General features: G+C 41.7%; 1 protein-coding gene across 3 annotated transcripts in view; it reads left to right on the forward strand.

The window, feature by feature from the left end:
* Positions 1-18,621, forward strand: part of GULP1 (GULP PTB domain containing engulfment adaptor 1) — a 4,195,041-nt gene that overhangs the window by 987,247 nt on the left and 3,189,173 nt on the right. For all 3 annotated transcript variants that reach the window (XM_044075155.1, XM_044075158.1, XM_044075157.1), the window contains exon 4: positions 1,248-1,438. The gene's annotated coding sequence lies outside the window, so the exon portion shown is untranslated. The remainder of the gene's footprint in view (positions 1-1,247; positions 1,439-18,621) is intronic.

Raw genomic sequence — 18,621 nt, forward strand, 5'->3', positions numbered from 1 at the left:
CTCCATTGTGTCCTACGTATGTGTCTCAGAGAATTCCCTTTCTCAGGAACATGCTTCCCATCCTTGTGAAGCAGAGCTCTTCCCTACCCCTATTCAAGATAAACCTGGTTCACTGGATGGGAAATCAAAAATATACAGCGGGTCTAGCGCCTGTGGCTGTAATGGATAGGGGCTTCTGTAGCTTACATATACCCCTTAAAATAACCTCCAAGGAATATAAACTTGTGGGATACAATTGGTATGCTTTGCTATGCTTATAAAGGCCACAGTAGCCGTTAGCCTAGTATACGCCTATGAACCTATGCAGTACATTGCAGCATAAGTATGACCCCAACATAACATCAAGAATTTATTTGGCAATCCCAGAGCCTGCTTTTGCTACCACACTGCATCTGAGTTGCACTGCAGTATATCACTGTGTCTATTATGTGCCATTCTACATAGAATGATCTTGAGTAAACAGTCAGGCAAGCATACCTTTCAATTGTACGGGTTTTTGCAGAATGTCCAGATTTTTGCCTCATATTTTTGATCTTTTTTTCATACAATTTTTGTTTTCTTGCAAATCAATTGCTAATCATTAAAGACTGAAATCAGAAAATAATGACAGACATTTAAGTTTCAGACTTAATACCCTTTAGAAAATTCATGCTAATACAAAACCTGTTATTCTATCAACTTTCTAAGTTTGTAAGAGTAATATTTAAACATTGTCCCTATTTTTGTGAATTTGTCCCCCGATTATTTATGGCTTTCTCCAGATGTCTTGCTCTAAGAGGTTGAGAGGTATGCAGGCAAGCCCCAAAGTATGGAGTACAGCAGGAGTTCATACAAACATGACTGGCACAAGTTGAGGTGCTGACATCAGTAGGGTAGGACAAGCAGCCCCCCCCAAGGAATTGCTTTCAAAAAGCTGCAACCCAGGTGAAGCAGTAACATCTACCTCAGAACTACTGGCACTGATGAGCACACAATGACAGTGCAGTGTTACACACAACATATACAAAGCATGCAAGGTTAATAACAGGCCGTGCTATTTAATGTGCTTTCAGGTCACGCTATGTATAAGATGCTACTGCATTTATCACACAGAATGGAGGCTGACACTGTTTTTCTTTAAGGGAATGGTATTATAAAAAGAGTGCTGATGATATATTTATTGCTGAGTGAATTTGTGATCCTTTAAGCCTGGTTGTTCTGTTGAGATTTGAGAGTACTCATTTTTCTTCACTGTTTTGTTGTTTTAGGTTATATGGAACAAGGCTGTACTGTGTTAGCTGTCTTAAAACTGGTGTGGTAAAAGATCTGACTGGAAATCTGAATCACCTTAAGGAAAATAATAATTCATAATGCAGCAGCTCAAAACTGACAGATGAAGTGGCTTAACACCTGAGAGAACACGTCCAGGTCTTCAGATAAAGAACAGGTACAAGAAGAGGTACAAGAAGTAACAATGTTTTATTATTTGTTAGAAAACAGTTGTTTTAGACTGTTTCACAATACTGATGTTATTTAAAGTTGTAAAAATAATTTATTGTTGGATGTTCTCCAAGACATTGGAATGAGAATTGACAGGAGAGCTTTCTGAGTCATTTGCATGCCCAATGATTTGATTGTAACAGAAAATGTCCCCCTAGTCAATGTTGCAGTATTCTTTACATGTGGAAAGTCCTCCACCCAAGCGATCCGATGTCAGGCCAACATACATCTTTTAGCTTCTGCAAGGTACATGGGACATCGCACATATGCGCTGTCAGCATCAACCATAAAAGGATGCCCACAAGTACAATCCTTGGAATTTTTCTGCCGCCATGTGAAACATTTGACTCATATGTCAGTCTGCTGAGTGATTCCATTGGTTGCTGCAAACTTTCAGATAAGTGCCCTACTTGGGATTTATTTCTTTGCTACTGCTTTTTGTGCTTAATTCATGTCATCCAGGAAGGGCAAGTGTAGGTGTGGATGGCAGATTCCACATAAAGGTTCATAGGTAGGTACTAGGCTATTGGTCCTAGGGCCTATACAAGCCTAGCCAAAACGGTACCCTGGCTTTTGCCACCCAAGAAAATTATTTTCCTGTGCCACTGTCGAGCAGAGCCACAGAAGTGATCCCCGGGGAGAATTTCCTATTTCCCATCCAATCATCAAGATTTTTCTTGAAGAGTGCTAATGAGGAGCTTTGTTTGATATAGATAGGTAGTTTATTCCAGAGTATGGAAAGTCTCTCGGACAGGAATCTATCCCTCCAGCATGTTCTGTTTATTGTGGTGACAAGGTTTAGGTCCCTAGACTGTGTAGCTCGGTGGGACTGGGATTTCTTTAGTGAAATGGAAATTCTCCAGTAGAAGAGATTTCTTTTGTGAAGACCATTAAAAAAATGAAAGAATTCTTTAAGTAGGACTGTTCACAGATTTCAAAAGAGCAAAAAAGGTAAAGACAGCCATGATCTTTGCCTTTTCTGCTTAGGCCCTAATCATGATCATCACTCTTGTTCCATCTGTCAGGCCTTTGTCCCAAAAACTTTGTGTAGCCAACTTTCGGCTTTGAATCTCTATTTAGAGAATCAATGAGTTAAAAGTTTCACTAAGGACGTTATGGAGGATTCTGTGGGTCCTTCATCTGAACTGATTTTGAAGAGGAAAGTCAGTAAGCCTAGGTCCAAATCCTCTTCGGCTGTGTCTCTTTCCAACGACATATCCCTAGAGGTTAGTGAAGACCCGGTGTTACATTCGGACCAGTTTGGTCCAGTTCCTCTGAAAGTACCTCATTGGAAGCCGTTAAGGAATCCGACCATGGAATGTCCTCATAGGCAATGCAGATTTCCATTTCAGATGAACAAGGGGAACCACAGCTCATTGTTCCTGAGGGTTCCAGTGATGTACCTCTTATTCCAGTCAGCGAACATGTTCCGGAGTCACTTGCAGAACTCAGGCCTATGTCAGGTTCTTCCACAACTCATCATGCTGAAATGCATGTTAAGAAAAAAACAGAAAATCAAGCACTCTCAATTTATTTCTCTCCACAGTCTGACTGGGATACTTTTCTTCAGAGGTTAAGCCTTTGATGGCTTGGAAGCCTTACTCTGCTGTTTCTGTTCCTTCTATCACATCCTCTCCTGTTAAAAGGGTTAGGGAACAGGTATTAACTGATGATGATGATGATTCTTCCTCTGATGAGGATTTCTTGGCATACTCCACACAAATTATTTCCCCTTTAGAATATCCCTGTCTAGAGGTGGAGTTCTGTGGGGGAAATTATCCAGTAGAAGAGATTTATTTTGGGGAGACCATTAACAAAATGAAAGAATTCTTTAAATAGGACTGTTGACAGATTTCAAAAGAGCAAAAAAGGTATTGTGACCTTTTATAAATCAAAGTACCTTCCCCTTCCGCTGTGCCTCCTGTTTTGCCAGCTTTTTTTGGATGCTTTCTTATCCTCTTCTAAAGCCTCTGACTCACAGGTTCCTGCTTCAAAAAGGTGAGGCAGGTTCTACATGGTGCCTGATGACTGCAAATTCCTGTTAAGTGCCCTTCGGCTGATCCAGCAGTTGTTTCCATTGCTTCAGACAGGTCTTCTAGGTTGTCTCCTTCTTCAGAATTACTTCTTTCTAATAAAGAGGGTAACATTTTGGAAAGACTTGGTAAGAAAGTTTATACTTCCTCCACTTTGGCCATCAGAGCAATGAATTACCCAACTCACATGTCCAGGTATTCATTGGACCTACTTTCTCAGGCCTCAAAAGCTGTTTCTCAACTTCCAGATTCTGATTTTAAAAATCAAGTTATGTCTCTTTTGGCAGGTTATTCTCAAGTGGCTAGACACTCAATTAAATGCAGTTATGATGCTGTTGAGGCATCATCCAACGCAGCTGCATCTGGTTCTGTAACTAGAAGGCACTCTTGGCTGAGGCTTCAACCTTTGCCAGATGACATAAAAGCAAAATTGTTGGATGCACCTCTAGATAAATCTGCTCTTTTTGGTTCTGCAGCTGCAGACTTATTTAAGTCCTTGCAAGAGAAGGGAAAGGTACTTTAAGATTTGAAGCACCTGTTTGTTTCTCCTGTTCCACAATTCCACAGGAATTTTCCTATTAAGACATCTTTTATTAGAAGAGAGATGTGTCTGTCTTCGTCCTCTGCTTCTTCTTCTAGACCTAAAAAGAGTGCCAGGAGACCTCCACAGTCTAAGACTAATAGTTCTACCCCTTCCTCCCAGCAGTCCATTCCAGCTAGGCTAGGTACTCTGACTACCAACCTCTTCCAAATTTTACCTCTCTATCTCTTCGACTACCTCTCTCTTTTCCAGCTTGGGCAAGAGTCACTTAGGATTCTTGGGTTCTTTCCATTATCCAACAAGGATAGTTCATGACTTGGACAAACCTTCCTCCTTTCATGGGGGTTCCACAGTGCTCTACAAACCAATTGAATTTGTTTCTACAGGTTCTAAAAGAGTTATATTTTCTCAAGGCACAATTTAACAGGTGCCAATGGACCAGAGAGGCAGAGGGTTTTACTCAAGCATGTTTCTTGTCCTCAAAAAAGATGGTCTTTGGAGACCAACTCTGGATATTTACCACCTAAACACATTCCTAAAAGTACCAAATTCTCGCATGCTGTCTTTACAGACTGTGTTTCCCTTGATTCCCCCTCAGTCTTACATGGCCTAGACATCAAAGATGCTTAACTTCACATCCCCATCCATCCTCTTTACAAGAATTTTTTTACATTTCTCTGTGCATTCTTTGCACTTTCAGTTCTCTGCCTTGCCTTCTGGGTTTTCAACTGCCCCAAGGGTATTCACAAAGTGCTTAGCCCCTGTGATTGCTTTCCTCAGGGTCAAGGGTATTAAGGTATATCCATACCTGGAAGATCTTCACTATTTGGTTCCTCTATCAGAACAGTTGACTCAGAATCTGCAGTTTGCCATCTTTTTCCTGCAGAGTATGGGGTTCACCATAAATTTCAAAACATTTTCTCTGTCCCTGTTGCAAGACCACATCGTTTTAGGGTGCAAAGCCCAAAAAAGCTCATCATTTGTACTTATTGCTGTTAGTTTATCATTTTTACTGGCATTAAATAAAGAGTCCAAGTGGTGGTTGCTGCTACTTCTTTTATTTGAAGTGTTCTTGTGTTTTAGCAGAACAACCTTTGGTGAGGAGACTTATATTTGCTGTTTTGGATCTTCCTTGCAGGTTAGCTTTCATGGCATGGGATTTGGGTATTCAGTACAAGGTAACTCATCAAGTGGTTTACATCCTATCTACTCAAAACAATGTGGCAGACACACTAAGCAGGTCCATGACTCATTCTCATGAATGGATGCTTCACAGGGATGTGTTTCTGGACTTGGTACATTGGTGGGGTAGTCCTCTTCTGGATCTGTTTACCTCCAATCTGAACAGACAACTTCCTCTATTTTGTGCCAGAATCCCACATCATCTGGCTTGGAAGGTGCACACCCTATATTTTTTCATGTTAGGGGATGTTTCTTTATGCATTCCCCCCTTTCCTCTCATATGGGTGATCAACTTTTGATTCATGTAAGATGCCTTTTTTCAAAGGACATGCTTAGGGTTCTGCAGGAAGCCAGGAAGCCCAGTACTAGAACATTTTCACAAAATCTGGATCCATTTTCACTGGATATTCCAATGGCTCTTTCTTACTTGTGTGAGTTACTTAAGAGTGGTTTGGCTTATTCATCAGTGAAAGTTCAGTCGTCAGCCATTTCTGCATGTCTCCCATTATCTTCACCTTCCACCTTTGACTTCTAGACTGGAAGTAAATCTTTTTCTTAAAGGTATCCTTCATATTAAGCCTCCCAGGAAACCAGTTCCACCTCCTTGGGATTTGAATTATGTCTTGGAGAAGCTCACTGTGGCCCCTTTTGAACCTGCAGCCACAGCTTCCTTAATGTTTTGTGCTTGAAAAACAGTTGTTTTATTAGCTTTAACCTCTACTAGGAGAGTTTCTGAGATTCAAGATTTGATGGCTTCTACACCTTTCCTGATTTTCCACAAGAATAGGGTCTCTTTGCGTACCAATCCTTCTTTTATGCCCAATGTGGTGAATGAGTTGTCTCTTAAATCAGTTTATTCAATTGCCCACCTTCTTCCATTCTCCTCAGTCCTCAAGTGAGAGGATCTTACACACCGTGGATGTGCATAGACAACTCAAATTTAATTTGGATAAGACTAAGGCTGTCAAAGTCTGATCAGCCAATAGTTTCTTTTCATCCCAAGGTTCTGGGTTTGTCACTAAACAGACAATTTCTTCTTGGATTTCTAAGGCAATTTTGCTTTGTTATGATTTCCATGGTAAGACTCTTCCTGCTGCTGTTAAGGCTCACTCCACTAGGTCTGTGGCTTCTTCAGGTGCATTCTTTAAAGGCCTGGATACTATCACCATTTTAGAGGCTGCTACATGGTCTTCTGTGCATACTTTCATCAAACATTACAAGTTGGACAGCATTTCTCGGTCTAGAGAAGGGTTTGCTAGAGCCATTCTCCATGGCTTTTTTGAGAAGCCAAGATCTATTTTGAAAAAGTCTAATAAGACTTATAGTAGCACCTCAGGGGAGGATTCTTTGGCCACAGATCTTGAATACACTCAGGAGTCACCCAACTCCAAAAAACAATGTGATGGGGATCCCCCTTTAGGCATGCTCAGAGCAGGGGTGGAAGAAAACATAAGCACAATAGACAATGTGGAAACCTTGCTTCGGGTACTGGCAGCACACCAATAGATACTTGCAATGTTCATAACATATCTAAGGTAGAACTAACAGCAGTTCAAGTACAATTGTTAAATAAAGGATTGAACTATGTCCCTGTTTTTTTTTTTTTTTTTTTGCTAATGATCAAATTGTTAATGATGTTGAAATATTTTGTAGACTACTCAATCTCAAGATATTTTTTGGGACCCAACAGATATCTCAAGGATCTGCTGAATTTAAATTTCGGAAATCAATGTTTATGCCACATGTCTGTCTTTAGAGACTCTGTGCTCAAAGATTTACATTTTAAAACATACCAGTCCAGAGTGTTGAACCACAATATGTCTGTGGCAGAACAACTAGCTTTAAAGCAACTACAGGACAATAAGGAGATAGTGATTTTGCCAGCAGATAAGGGCAGGGTTGTGGTAGTTATGGATATTACAACATACAATTCTGAAGCCTACAGGCAACTGAAGGATGCCAGATATTACATGCACATCCCCCTAGATCCTTCATTGAGATTCAAAAAGGAAAATGATGACTTTTTCCAACTGGCAGAAGAGGAAGGAATCATTTCTGACTCCGTGGCTCAACAATTAAGAGTTGCGGATCCATTTAGACAGTATTTCTGTCTACTCTCTAAAATCCATAAAGATTTACATAGACCACCAGGGAGACCTATTGTTTGGGGAATAGGTTCACTTACTGAGCCATTATCAGCCTTTTTTACAGTCCATTTCAGACCTTAATTAGGATTGATTCAGTCTCATATCCAAGATACGGCACAATTTTTAAAAAATTATAGCTGACACAATTAGATCCCAATTGGTTACTCGGTACATTAGATGTGACTGCACTGTACATGAATAGTCCATACTGGGCAGGATTACAAGCCTTACAATACTGGCTAAACAAAGAGGATATATATCCACTCGGGTTCAACACTTTGTTGGTATGCATGGCAGAGCATGTGTTAACAAAAAATGTTTTTTTTTTTTATTTTTGAAATGAATGTTTTTTGGCAAATACAAGGTATGGTGATGGGAAAATCCACAGTGGTACAGCGGTAGTGTTGTTGAATCACAGCAAGAGGTTCTCCTGTTAGATTCTCAGCTGGAGTGCCTTCTGTGCGGAGTCTGCATGTCCTCCCCGCAGTTGAGTGGCCTCCGAAAGAGATGCATGAATGGGCTTGCCTTCGCTGAAGGTCGGGCGTCGAGCTGGCAACTCGGCACCATAAAAAAATCGACTGCCAATCATTAGCGGACTGGAGCTCCGCTGTGGCGACCCCTAACCAGGAAAAGCCAAAAAGACAACCAACAAGGTATGGTGATGGGGGCTTCTTTTGCCCCCATATATGCTGATCTGTTTATGGGTTACATCAAAGAACATCTTATTTATGACAATAATCATAACATCTACTTGGGGAAAATAGATATCTGGAGAAGATATCTTGATTGTTGGATGGTATGTCGGGTGGACAAATTATTTTTATCTGAGTTTGTTGAATATTTAAATGACAACAAATGGGGGATTGAATTTGCATTAAATTGTGACATCAAACAAATTAATTTCTTAGATGTCACAGTTATTAGAAATGGAGATGACACCTTAGACTCGCATGTCTTCCGGAAAAAATCCCCAGTATAATAACCTCTTACATGCCACAAGCTTACATCCTGGACATAATTAAGAACATCCCCAAGTCACAATTTTTATGGATCAAAAAGATTTGTTCCACTTCAAACAGCTATGAAGTCTGTAGACAGGAATTAACTCATAGATTTCAAGCCAGGGGGTATAAGACTAATGATATTTTTTCTGCTGGCATATGGGCAACCAAACAGGACAGATCCAAGTTATTAGAATATCAACAAAGAAATAGTTTGAAAGATGATGTTGTTAGGTTTGTTACCACATATGGGTGAAATATTAATATGATTAGGGACACCATTAGTCAAAATTGGAACAGTCTATTAGCTCATGAAAAATTGAGAAATATATTAGGTTCTAGGTGTCAATTTTCATATCATAGGGGACGTACCTTATCAATCAACATCAGTTAACAATGACTGGAGACAAACTGATCGGTTCTTATCCTTGTGGCCATTGTTCATTTTGTAAGCATATCCTGAAATCTAAGCAATTTACTAGTAAAAATACTACTCAGATTTATGACAATAAGTTTTTTGCTTGCTGTAGCACAGATTGGCTGATATATTTAGCTATGTGCTTTTGCTCAGCATTGTACATTGGCCAAACCTCACGTCCATTGAGAGTCAGGATGTCTTAACACTTTAGTGACATCCGTAACCAACGACCTTCTAATGCCCTATATAGACATACCATTAAGCATCCATCTGCGAGATTCAGTTATAGACAAAATACAGGGAGACAGGTGCAAAAAGATGGGCTGGCATGATTTAGTGAATAAAAATGAAAAAAATTTGGATCATAAAACTGGGTGGCCTTTTTTCCCCTGATTTGAATGACCAATTATAAGTGTAATTGATGGGGTTTTGGGCCTGATTGGTTGAGTAATTGATTGTTCCTTATATATGTTGATAAGTATGGAGTATTGTTGTATTTGTCATTGAGGAAGGCATTTTTGCCGAAACCGGTATGACTCGACTCTTTCTGTTTGGGGTGCCACAATAAATATAATTTAATTCACTCTTTTGGTGCTGGCCTGCTTTTTGAAATTTGTTGAACGTTCCTCTGCTGTTTTCTCCTCCCAGGGTTCTTACTAAGCTTTGGTACTGTCTCACATAATGAAGAGTACCGCACCATTGAATAGAAGGACATAGAGTGATTGTGTAAAATCTTACCATAACCATACTTCTCTTCTATGTTGCAGTATTCTGTCCCTCCCTCCTTCTCCCATGTCTTATTTTTCTTTCCTTTGATGGCATATTATTGCTCTGCAGGTCTGATGTTCCTTCTCGGGCATTACAGTTCTGAGGATTGCATATATGGACATCCTTTTATGCCTGAGATTGACAGCACATACATGTGATGTCCCACTTACCTTACCATATCTAAAAGCTGTTGTTTGCTGGCTAGACATCAGGTTGCTTGGGCGGAGGACTTCCCTCATGTAAAGAATACTGCAACATAGAAGAGAAGGACATCTATGGTTATGGTAAGATTTTAATGTCTGTCTGTATTGCACTGGAGAACATACACAGTAATAGTGGAGCTAAAATGCAGCACTCTGGGACATTTCAGATGAATACATTTCACATTTGTGAATACATTACAGTAGTAATGCTTGAAGGTAAAGAGAGAGAGAGATAACCAGGAAATATGAGAGAGAGAGATAACTAGAAAATAATGACAGTCTGTGGTGGAAAGAGTTCACTATTCTTTTCTGTATGCCTCAGCGACTTAATTACAGATCATGAATTGTGGTTTGGGACATTACAGGGACAATCAGATCATCAGACATTTCTGCATGTAGCTTAAACCCTTCAGATTTCTATCTGGATTATGTGTATCTGCTCTAATGAAGCAGGGCTGAGAAAGAAATGAATGAAAGGTGATGGGGTTTGCATTTACTTTTCTGATCAGTTTTGTGCCTCATACAGAAATATGAGGAACGCTATAAAATAATGTCCTTATAAATGTTTGTTTAGTTCATGTACATTGTAAACTGATGCACCATTTAGCAGCAGTGTTGGATTCCTTCTACCTTTATTGGCCAAGTCAATTAACTGGACTGTGTGCTCAGGTTGCCCCGAGAAGGGACACTCTGTCCAGGAGGCTTAGCCAATACCTTTCAACTATCCAGAATTTGTTGTCTGGTTATTAACACAGATGGCTAAGTCTCTGAAATATTAATGAATCTCACAAGAGAGAGAGAGAGAGAGCCATGGTACCTAATTTCACTGTTTAAGCTGATTTGCATACATTGATTTATGCATTCTCCAATGGCCATTTTGCCCTTTTAGAGTCAAGGAAAAGTTGGAGCATAATATGGCAAGTAGTTGGCATAAGGCAGAGAGCTAGTTTTGGATGGGACATCAGTCTGCTGTACGATGCATGCACACACACTCCAAATACTACAGGCTTTTGGCTAGTTTCAGGTGTTGGTATGTCTTTGCATATGAAAGGAGACTGAAAAATGCAGCAAAAGCCAGACAGACACTGGGAATAGATGCAGATTCTGCATATAGGTACCCCAGCTGGACAATAAACTAGAATACCAAGCTTCAGTAAGTTGAAAGCAGTCAAACTATTTGTCACACTAAAAACTCGTCTCAGACAGTGACCTAGTAATACTGAACTTGTCTTTCTGCAGATACTGCCTTATAGATTGGGCCTTTGTAATCACTTAGATAATACTCTTACAATAAAGATTCCAATAGGATCTGTGACTAATTGTGCCCCTACTAAATGCCTTCTTTCTACATTCCTTATACTTGTGGTACTAAAAAGTTATCATTTTCCCTGCAGCAGACCCCACGCGTTTTGTAATAAAGGACTATCTTCGTGTTGCACATTGTTTTTTGGGAGTTTCGTCTAGACTGTATAGAATTCAGAGCCTGGGCTCCATTAACTGCTGATCTGCACAATTTATGATAAGCACTCTTTGCATTTATCTGCATGTGTTAGGATCTCTGCCTTCCGATGACTAAATACAAAGGTGCTGCATATGACAGAAGCAAATGAGGAATACTGTACTTGCAGAAGACTTAGACATATTTCACCAGCCTTAAGCTTTTGTATGCAACCCCTGTATCGTTTTAAGATGCCATTTATGAAGTGCTAGTGAGCAATGGAACAAGAATGACCATAAGTTTTTCTAGCATCTGTGAACTCACCCTTACTTCACATTTTAAGTATCCAAAAATCCAAAGTCTGTGACAACTCTGTACTGGTTATGGCAGTGTTATGCTTTTGATTCAAAATGTTAGAGTCCTGCTTGAGTGCATTTGTAACCAAAGCTCATGTCCTAGTACAAAGTGTCTAATAATTTAGTGGAGGAGGCAAGATTGGAATTCCTCTGAAACTAATATAGTTTAGTGTCCTTGAAGGAAGTACATGTTCTGGAAAGGCTGTGAAACAGTCATACCTCTATGGATGTGATGGGCTATACTCATGTTTCCTTAAACTAATACTCATTAATACTTATGTATATATATAACATTGACCTTACTTGATCTCATGCATTGTACCCTTCTGATGGTGTGTAAGGATGTGAGCTCATGCAGTGTACCTTTGTGTTGATGTCTAGGGGCTGTTTTCATGCAGTATGCCTTTCTGTTGGTGTGTAGGGATGTGAGTTCAGACAGTGTGCCCACATGTTGGTGTGAGAGGGTCTGAGTTCATGTGGTGTACCCTTCTATTGATGTGTATGGGGTCTGATCTCATGCAGTGTGCCTTTCTGTTGGTATGTAGGGGTCTAGTTTCATGCAGTATGCCCTTCTGTTGGTGTGTAGGGATACGAGTTCATGCAGTATGTCCTTCTGTTAGGGTGTAGCTGTCTGAGTTCATGCTGTGTACCCTTCTATTGGTGTGTAGCGGTGTGGGCTCATGAAATATGCACTTTTATTGACCTGTAGGTATCTGAGATCATGCAGTGTGCCATTGGGTTGGGGAATAGGAATCTAAGATTATGCAGTATGCCCTTATAATGCAGTGTACCCTTCTATTGGTGTGTAGGGGGTCTGATCTCATGCAGTGCGCCATTCTGTTGGTTTGTTGGGATCTGGTTTCATGCAGTATGCCCTTTTATTGGTTTGTAGGGGTCTGAGTTCATGCAGTGTACCCTTCTCTTGGGGGGTAGGGGGTCTAATCTCATGTATTATTCCCTTCTTTTGGTGTGTAGGGAACTGATCTCATGTAGGGTGTTCTTCTTTTGGTGTGTAGGGATCTAAGCTCATGCAGTGTGCCCTTCTTTTGGTGTGTAGGGATCCAAACTCATGTGGTGTGCCCTTATTTTTGTGTGTAGGGGTCTGCGCTTATACATTGTGTCCTTCCATTGGGTGTATAGGGATGTGACATCATGCAGTATGCCCTTCTGTTGTTGTGCAGGGCTCTGAGATCATGCATTGTGCCACTGGGTTTCTGCAGAGAGGTCTGAGATCATGCAGTGTGCCATTCTTTTGGTGTGTAAGGGTCTGAGCTCCTTCAATTTGCCTATTTTTTTAGTGTATGGGAATCTGCGTTCATGTGGTGTGCCCTTCCATTGGGTGCATAGGGATTGGAGTTCATGCAATATGCCCTTCTGTTGCTGTGCTGGAGTCTGAAATAATGTATTGTGCTATTCTATTAGTGTATAGTGGTCTGATCTCCTGCAGGTATGGTCTTTCCTTTGACTGGTACAATCATAGTAAAGCCACCCTTATCATCAAGATTAGGAAATTTTAGCTGCATTGAAAACAAAATCATTTACCACTTTTCCATTTACAGAGAGTAGGAAGATGTTCTTCATGTTTCACTGTTGCAGTCATTACACTTGGGCTATCCTGCCAAGGGTAGCCCTCAGTCGGCCCGAATACCAGAGGCTTAGTATTTCTGCTTTGGTTGCTGTCGCTTCAGGGCTGATGTCAGGTCATCAGTGGTATAAAAACAGACAACCAATGCCATCACATCAGTCTTTCTTACCAAGGAGCCCAAAGCAGAAACAGTTCACATGAGTGCCGGTCGGCTGCTACCTGAATTTTTGTTTCTGAAATTGAATCATCTTGAAGTCTTCTAAAGCTAAGTACCCCATTGGGGATCCTTTTTTCTTGCTCTAACTGATGTCAGAAAAAGTTAACAATTGTCTCGCCTGTGGAAAGCAAATACCACACTGAGATTTCCATTCTTACTGCATCACCTGTTTAGACACAGACCACAATGTACCTCGCTGTCGGTTTTGCGCTTTGTTCAACGCCCGAACTATTTGCCATTAGGCCCTTATTGTAGTTAAATACTTTCATTCTCAATATCCATATTCCAAAATGGCTTTGGTAAGCCATCTGACTACTCCTCTTCCAAAAAATGTAAGGATAAAGACAGAGATAGACCGCACAGGTTCAAAACTGCCACCGGCGCTTCCATTAAGCTAGTTGCCAGTTTGCCGGTACTCAATGAGGCATTTTTGCAGCCCCTGATGCTTGCTTCGATGGATTTGCAGGCCTCTACCAAGACTCATTCAGAGTCCAGTATGCTGCGAGACTCTTCTTTGACTATGGAACCTACGTATGTCTCTACCTTGGATGTGTCCGGAGCCGCTATACAGGCACCGGCTTCTGAGGCAGTTTTTCGCACTACCGATATTCGACACAAACCGATGACTTCTTTCATGTCTTCACTTCTTTCTAAAACTACAGAGTTTCTAAGGCCAAGAGTACAAGCTACACCTAAAAAACTGACAACCCTAACTCAAGCGTCTGCTTCCTTGCCACGATCACAGATGCTTAAAATGGCAGAAGACCTGATCATGCTGATTATGGGAAGCCAGACTTCACCTATTAAAAGAAAAAAAAGACTTGTCCCCAGCAGCTTTATCTGACCAAGAGTCCAATGACTCTGAGGTTTCTGATTATGAAGACATGCCCTTATCTTCCTGTGAGGATTCAGATGCAGAGGAATCCATTCCTTCTGCCTCTATTCCATTGGATTTTTCTTTTGGTGAAACCCTACATACTTTGAGAGATAATTTCCATTGGGAATGCCAGGATTAACCTCAGTCCAAAAAGAGACTCAGGAAATTTTCAGACTTACCACAGCACAAACCCTTAGCCATCCCTCCTGTTCTTGATGTTGTGTATGATGTCTTTATGGAGTCCAATCTCCTGATACTTTACCCCCTGCTCCCAGGAAACCTGACAGGTACTACAGAGTCCATGACTCACACACATGTATTTTCAAAAATCCTACTGCTGACCCAGAGATCATCTTCCAAGGACCTAAAGGAATAAAAGCCACTACAGCTATGAATCCCACCCCCTCAGACATGGATTCCCAAGCTTAGACAGATGGGGTAAAAAAGTATACACCTCTGCATTAAATTGTCAGTTCCACATGCTGAAATATCAGCGACATACTATGGAACTTATTAAGCAAAAATTATCTACCTTCCCTGACTGTGCAGAAAATAAAGAGTTACAGGAGCTTATGCACTTGGCAAGCCAAGTCAGCAAGCATATCCTGCAATGTGGGTTTGCCACCCTAGAAGAATCATGCAGGGCAGCAGTCACAGGTTCTGTGCTCAGAAGGCATGCCTGGCTTAAGGAGCAGACCTTACCAGACCATGTCAAGTCAAAATTATTGGACACACCTCGGAACAAGGACAATCTGTTTGGCACCAAAGCAGAAGACGTTTTAAAAAAGATGAAAGAAAAAGCTAAGTCTATGCAGACCGTCAAAGATTTTTTGCAGGTGCAGCTTCCAAGATTCAGTAGGCATTGCCCCTCAAAACATTGGTCCTTTCCAGCCCGCTCAAGGCCACCTCAAGCTAGACCTAGGGGAAACAGACCCCCCCCCTCCCAGACTACAATCTCAGGGTATGCAGAGAGCTAAGCAATGGAGTACTTCCACTTCTAAAACAGGGAGTGCTAAGCCACCCCTTATGGAAGAATTCACAATGACTTCTCAACTCCTCACCTCTACCCAGTTGCTCATGCCCCTGGGAGGAAAACTTGCCCACCATGCAAAAAACTGGACTTCCATCACCAACGATTGATAGGTCCTCAACATAGCATCCCAGGGGTATAGATTTTATTTCCACACACTGCCAACCCCAAAAGGGTTCCCAGACCTTCCTCCAAGCCATTGGGCAGAGGCACAAAACCAAGTTCAGTCTCTGCTCTTCATAAGGGCAATTCAGTCTGTTCCGGCAGAACAAATAGGCCAAGATTTTTATTCCAGACTTTTCCTGGTACCCAGAAAAGAGGGCACCTGGTGCCCAATCTTAGCTCTATCCATCTTAAACACCTTCCTTGTGGTACCAAAATTCAAAATGCTCACCCTACAGCAGCTTCTCACTATGCTGTCCAAAGATGTCTGGTTAACCACAACAGACCTAAAGGAGGCCTGTCTGCACATCCCTATCAGGGTCTCCTACAGGAAATATCTACATTTCAGGGCAGGATCCATGCATTATCAGTTCTCTGCACTTCCCTTGACTTGTCCACTGCTCCCAGAGTCTTCACAAAATGCCTGGCTCTGGCTTTTGCCTATTGCAGACAGAGACATATTCAAATGTTCTCCTACTTGGATGATTGCCTGATTCAGGTACACAGTCATGAAAAGCTGTTGCAGCACCTGACGTTTGTAAAGGGCCTTCTAACCTCCTTGGGATATGCTATCAATGAGAAAAAATCCAAACTAGTCCCCAATTAAAAAAATGTATTCCTGGGAGCAAGCTTGGACACAGCATCCCAGATGGCATTCCTTTCTCCAGAAAAACAAGCCTATTTGACAAGGTCTGTATTGAATCAGCGAACACCTGGGGTGCACATCTAGATGGCAGGTGCATTCAGGGCAACTGGAACCCAAATAAAATTCATCTGCACATCAACCAAAAAGAGAGAGATTAGCTGTTCAGCATGCTTTGACAGCTTTCAGATCTCTACTCTCTCCAGAGCCTCTGCTAATCAAAACCGACAACACCACAGTGATGTGATACATCAACAAGCAGGGGGGAACCCACTCTGCAGGCTAGCCATGACCCTTTGGAACACGGCCTCAGCATGCACATTCACCTGCAAGCTCAGTTCCTGCCAGGCAGCCAAAACTCTCTGGCAGACACCTTAAACAGAAATCTCCTAGACCCACATGAGTGAGAATTAAACCACAGCACCTTCAGCCTTGTGACCCAGAAGTGGGGTACCCTGAAGGTGGACCTATTTGCCTCCCCCTACAACCACCAGCTCAACAAATTCTGCACCAGGGACCCTCACAACAAGGCCTGGAAAGTGGATGCCCTATCCTTCCAGTGGGCAAACATATCAATCTATGCATTTCCCCCTCTACCTCTTCTTAAAAGAGTATTACTCAAGATAAGGGAAGAAGGACCAAGGGCAATCCTGACTGCACCAACACTGGTACCCACTACTGTGCAGTCTGTTTCTGTTGCCTCCATGACACCTCCCCCAGATCCCAAATCTCCTGACTCAGCAAGAAGGACAGTTTTTACATCTGCATTTGCATACCCTGAACCTTGCAGCCTGGCTTATTACTTGACTTCTCCTCCAGTGGCCAGCCTAAGCAAGCAGGTACTGGATGTCATACATGAAGCCAGATAACCCAGTACTAGAAATTCCTATGCTGACAAGTAGAAAATGTATTGTTCCTGGATCCAGACTAAAGGAGTGGATCCAGCACAGCCCTCCTTACCTCTCATCCTGGATTACCTAGCAGACCTACTCCACAGGGGCCTTTCCTTCTCTTCCATTAAGATCCACGCCTCTGCCATCTCTGCTCATTACAGCACTGAGCCATCTCTCTTCTCACACCCTCTCAACAAGCAGTTCCTGAGAGGGGCTAAAAACTTAAGGCCACCAAGAAGAGCCCCTACCCCTGCTTGGGACCTTAACTTTGTGTTGGAAGAGCTCATGCTACCCCCCTTTGAGCCTGGAGCATCAGCAGAGTTAAAATTCCTCTCTTGGAAAACAGCCTTGCTTCTGGCCATCACTTCAGCTAGAAGAGTGTCTGAGCTACAAGCACTTATAGCTGTGGAACCCTTCATTATTTTTCATGCTGACAGGGTCTCCCTCAGGACTAACCCAACCTTCATGCCTAAAGTGGTGTCCAGTGTGGCTCTCAACCAGTCTATCCATTTGCCCACCTTTTTTCCTAATCTTCAAAATAAGGGGAAAAGGATCCTGCACTCTTTAGATGTGCACGGACAGCTCAGATTCTGCCTTGATAGGACTAAGGCCTTTAGGAAATCTGACCAGTTACTAGTCAGCTTTGCACCAGGGGCAGAGGGCAAGGCCATATCAAAACAAACCATCTCCAAATGGATAGCTCACTGTATCCATTTCTATTACAAATACTATGGGAAACCACGCCCTCAGGGGGTCAGAACACATTCAACTAGGGCAACATCATTTTCTACAGCCTTTCACAGAGGAGTCCCTACCAAGGAAATTCTGGAAGCTGCAACTTGGAGTTCTGTTCATACTGTCACCAAGCATTACCACCTGCCTATCTTTTCCAAATACAGGGCGAACTTTGCAACTGCAGTCCTGCAAGGCATACTAGCCAGCCTCAACTCTTCTTGATTGCCTCCGCCCATTCTTCAGCTTTGGGAATCACCCCAAGTGTGATGTCTGCAACAGTGAAACATGAAAAACATAGTGCAGTTGTGTGCACTTAGCATAAATGTAGATGTCTGAGTGTATTCACTGTTGCAGTCCTGGTTTCCCTCCCTCCAGCACCCTTGTCTCTCTGTCTCTCTCTCTCTCTTCCTCACTCCTTACAGGTCTTTTGGTATTTACTTTTTACTGCTGGGGTTTCTCCACCATAACTTTGCTCCCTATTTGGGGACTCCAGACATTTGGGGCAAGAAAAACTGATGTAATGGCATTGGCTGCTTGTTTTTATACCACTGACGACCTGACGTCAGTCCTGAAGCGACAGCAACTGATGCAGAAATACTAAGCCTCTGGTATTTGGGCTGACTGAGGGCTACCCCTGGTAGGATAAACCAAGCATGATGACTGCAACAGGGAATACACTCGAAAATCTACATTTATGGTAAGTGTACACAACTCTACTTTCTTTATGCAAATGTTCTATATATATATATATATATATATATATATATATATATATATATATATAGAAATATATATAGATATATAAGTGCATTACTAAACTTTAGTCTCGTTTTCCACCTCACCATAAATTCCACAAATTATTTGTATTACTTATTAGCTTCAGAATGAAAATAGTACTTGATGCATGTATTTT

This window comes from Protopterus annectens, chromosome 6.part0 (assembly GCF_019279795.1).
Source record: "Protopterus annectens isolate FY-2018-M chromosome 6.part0, PAN1.0, whole genome shotgun sequence".
NCBI lineage: Eukaryota > Metazoa > Chordata > Ceratodontiformes > Protopteridae > Protopterus > Protopterus annectens.